Source organism: Eumetopias jubatus, unplaced genomic scaffold (genome assembly GCF_037043125.1).
Source record: "Eumetopias jubatus isolate StellerSeaLion01/CBP00866 unplaced genomic scaffold, mEumJub1_p1.0 scaffold_3, whole genome shotgun sequence".
NCBI lineage: Eukaryota > Metazoa > Chordata > Mammalia > Carnivora > Otariidae > Eumetopias > Eumetopias jubatus.
In genome coordinates, this window is record NW_028274809.1 from 110,326,321 (window position 1) to 110,330,870 (window position 4,550).

General features: G+C 43.4%; 1 pseudogene; it reads right to left on the reverse strand.

The window, feature by feature from the left end:
* Nucleotides 1–3,811: 3,811 nt before the first annotated feature.
* On the reverse strand, nt 3,812–4,200 carry LOC114207346 (small ribosomal subunit protein eS24 pseudogene; annotated as a pseudogene).
* Between the last annotated feature and the right edge of the window lie 350 nt (nt 4,201–4,550).

Here is a 4,550-nt window from a genome sequence, read left to right on the forward strand (position 1 = left end):
TTTGATAATAACCATGTTTATACATAGTTTGATCCCTTTGGAGCCCTGTGTGTTTTGTCTTATGCATTTAAGAACATTTTTCTGGCAAAGGCCTATAGGCTTCATGAGACCGTCAAAGGGGATCTGTGGCAGATAAATGGTGAAGAAAATCGCCTCTACATCTTCATCCTGATGGCCTCATAGCCCCCCTCTGCTATCCTTCACCTGAGTCTTTTCTTACCTGTCTCTTTCAGCTTCTACCCTTTTGGTTTTTACCAGGACTCTTCTTCTGACAAATTTATTTTAACTGAGGAGTTCTTTGGTTCTGACTTTGACTTGTCCTGTTCCCAAAGGCTGCCTCTTCATTTGCCACCTCTTGCAGTACTGCCCAAGGATAGTGTTCCACCCTGGTAACAGGGCCAGGAAAGTGACCCCCAGGACCGTGACCTCAGCACTGCTGAGCACCCGCCAGAAGAAGCTGCCTTCGTTCCGTGGCCCCAAGGCCACCCAAGGAGCTGATGGCCATTTGAAAAACACCTTATATAATCAGCAGCACAAATGGGAGCCCTTCTGTTCAGGTCCCATGGACCCGTTCCTGGCTCCTGAGGGTGTTTGGCTTACTTTTATGGTTTTCCCGATTCCATCATTTCATATTTAGACTCCCCAGCTCATGACCTGAATGTGTAGCATTATGTCTAGCCCTCTAGACTCCAGACACCACATGTCCATGGCTCATTTGCACCATCAGTGGCCATATAGGGTGTGTCCACCTCCCAAAGTGTGTCCTTGCACAGCCCGTCTGCCAGTTCACAGTAATTTGGATCTTTACTCACTGGGATTTCCCCATGCATACGGCATTCCCATTCTGGCTTGCGCATCTGGTCAACACTGGGGGAAATCCCACACTGTGCCAAGAACAGAGCGATACCTTCCAGTGGTACCAACCACCCACTTTTTGTGGGAGGGATGATCCTAAAGAGAAGGAGGGGCAATTCAGCTCCTGCACCACCCATGTGTCAGTGGCACACTTTGGCCTCTAGAGGGATCCTCATGAATGAGGAAGAGGAGATGAAGCAGTTCTGAGCCTTCTGGGAGCAGGAATCTGGAAACTTTAATCACTAGCTGTCCTGGAGAATGGGGCTCATGTCTCGGCCACATATCCTAAGTTCACTGCTGTCCTTTAGTGTTCTTTGGGTAGGAATGCCTTACTTGATGTATCCTGTCTTTTCTGTCCTCCCACCAGCCTCTGCCCACTGCCAACTTTTATCTATGTGGGGGTCACAAGGCAAATACATTCTTAACAGTTTAGGCTCAGCCTGGCCTAAGTATCCAAGTACTTAGTACTAAAGGACTCCCTCAGTGGAGGCTCCAGATGGTGGCCAACAGTTTGCAATGGGTGTATCTAGAAAGAAACCAGTCAGGAACAAATGCACATCTCTAACCTCATCTGGGCTTCTATCTAGGAATAAACAATGCTCTGTATCATGTTCAGTTTTGTTTTCCTTTTACACTGATTGTTAGAAGGGCTTCAATACATGATTTTTCTTTTCTCACTTTTTTATTCAGAAATATTTCAAACACACAGAAGAGTTGAGTCGCATAATGGCTATATTCCATCCACCTAAAGTTAACAATTTTTAACATTTTGCATGACAGTTTTTAACATTCTGCTGTCTTTGCACCCTCACCCATCTCCTTGTTTGTGTGTGGGAGATTGTGTTTGTTCATATATGCTCACTTTCCTCCCCTGCTGACCACTGGAAATTAGGTTCAGACATCAAGATGCTTCATCCTAAAATACTTCAGTATGCATCTCCTAAGAACTGTCTCCTACAAAACTTTCTAAACCATAAGATTTACTCTGATGAGCTCCATAACCCCAAAGAAAGAACCCAGGCCCTTTGTTATTCGGCTGGGAGACTGGTTTTCTCAGCAGGTGTGTCAGAATCAGTGGGCACCGGGGTCCAGGCTGTTGCCTCTGGCTGCTCCCTAGGGCCAGCCCCTGGGCCTGCCTTTTATTGTTCCTCGGGGCCTAGTCCTGATTCTGATTAAGAAGCCAGACACTCAGGGCCTGGGCTTCCCAGGCACAAATCATCCACCCATTCTTCTATTTTATATTTTTATTTTTTTTAAGATTTTATTTATTTATTTGACAGAGAGCACAAGCGCGGGGGGGGGGGGAGGGGGAGGTGGTGGCAGGCAGAGGGAGAGGGAGAAGCAGGCTTCCCTCCAAGCAGGGAACCCGATGCGGGGCTCGATTCCAGGACCCTGGGATCATGGCCTGAACCGAAGGCAGACGCCCAAACGATTGAGCCACCCAGGCGCCCCTATTTTATATTTTAAATGTTATTCTTTTGAGTAGGAAATACATTCACATGTTGCAAAAGGGCGAATAATGCAAAGCTCTCCGCTCTCCCCTCACTCCTGTCTCATAGCCCCTCCGTGCCCCTCCCTGGAGGAAGCCCAACTTATTAGGTTCTTGCCAGCCATTCCTCAGCTTGCTTATATGTTTACAAGCAAATTCATGTAATATCAATGGCTCCCTTTCATTACAGAAATGATAGCACATTATACACACTGCTCTGCACCTATGTTTATCAATAACTTTAAAAATATGGGGCACGTGGGTGGCTCAGTTGGTTAGTCATCTGCCTTCAGCTCAGGTCATGATCCCAGTACCCTGGGATCATGACCTGAATCGGACTCCCTTTTCAGCGGGAGTCTGCTTCTCCCTCCTCCTGCTCTTGTGCTCTCTCTCTCTCTCAAATAAATAAATAAAATCTTAAAAAAAATAACTTTAAAAATATATAACTAAAAGATAAGCACAATCCTATATTTGAAACTGGTACCTAAGTTCAAACTTCTCTGTTGTACTCAAGCTTCTCAACAGTTACATACATATAAACACCACTTTCTGTGGGAGCCTCCATTCTCACAAAGTGGTTTCCCCAGAGACTCCTGCCAAGCACCATCAACAGAAATCCAAAATCCAAACTGCATCTAATATGAAAGACAATCCTATCTAGCACCAAACATAACCCTAACTAATACAGTCCTGAGACTGTATCTTCCTAGCATGACGTATACCATATTAAGTACCCCTTTCTAATATGTAACTTAACATATAGAAGTAGTAGACAGCTCCTACATTTTGGAGCCTGCTGAAATAATTTATATTTGCAAATCCTAAACCCTTATCCTGTCTACCCTGCCTTGCTCATTCCTTCCCCTGGAAACCACAATAATAGCTCTTGCCCAGGTTTTCCTCTTGTTCTCTTTGTCTCCTGACTGACCTGGTGCTTACCACATGGACCTGGATGGCATAACATGCCCCTGCCTCTTAGAAACTATGAGTAACTACCTTTTTAAGTTCTTAGTTTATTAATCCTCTCATGAAAAATCTGCACAATCACCACAGATAAAGTAGAAAATTACTCCTTCTGTGGAACTAGAGGGTATTATGCTAAGCGAAATAAGTCAATCAGAGAAAGACAAATATCATATGATCTCACTGATATGAGGAATTTGAGAAACAAGACAGAGGATCATAGGGGAAGGGAGGGAAAAATGAAATAAGATGAAACCAGAGAGGGAGACAAACCATAAGAGACTCTTAATCTCAGGAAACAAACAGGGTTGCTGGACTGGAGGGGGGTGGGAGGGATGGGGTGGCTGAGTGATGGACATTGGGGAGGGTATGTGCTATGGTGAGCGCTGTGAATTGTGTAAGACTGATGAATCACAGACCTCTACCCCAAAACAAATAATACATTATATGTTAATTAAAAAATAAATAAAAGAAAATTATTCCTTCTGTTGTCCAATCTCCAGCTCACTTCTTTTTGCCAGCACCAACATTGGCTTTGGTTGTCTCCCTGAATTTCTTCATTCTGTTCTTACATTCCTTTCACTATTTTCTCAACATCTTTTTCTTCTTATATATGCCATGTCTTTCAAGTCCATGTTTGGGTTCGTTTTTCTCTGCGTTATCCGAAGAATCATAAATCATGCCAAAGCTAGTAGTCCTGCCACCACCAAAATGGATTCTGAATCCAAATACAAAGATGACATCTGGTGTGGTCTTGTACATTTTGGCTGTTCTTCCTGAATGTCTGCCTTAGGTACTGTTGCCTTTCCAGGGTGAAGAATATCAATGACCATCTGTTTCTGCCGAAATAGTCTGTTGGTCCTGAACTTCCTGGTCTGGATAGTTACTGATGATGGTAGTCAAGCTTCAAGCAGCCAGGGAGGAAAAAAAAAACCTATCTTTTCAATGGCAACCATTTCCTGGTCTGTTGGCCTCACAATGCCTGAATAATATTTAAACCTATATTTTAAAACAATCATGAAGTTTATATAATTAAAGGAAGATATGGTAACATCTCAATTGAATGTTACTTAGAAGTTATATATCTGTGTAGGTGGAGTACAAGGGAGAATTGCAATGGCCTGTCCAATACTAGATAAATTAAGTTAAATTATTCCCAGGACAAAATGGCAAAATGAGAGTCAAAGCCAATGAATTTGATTCATGCTGATTTATCAGGTAAACTGAACATTTAAAATTGAAA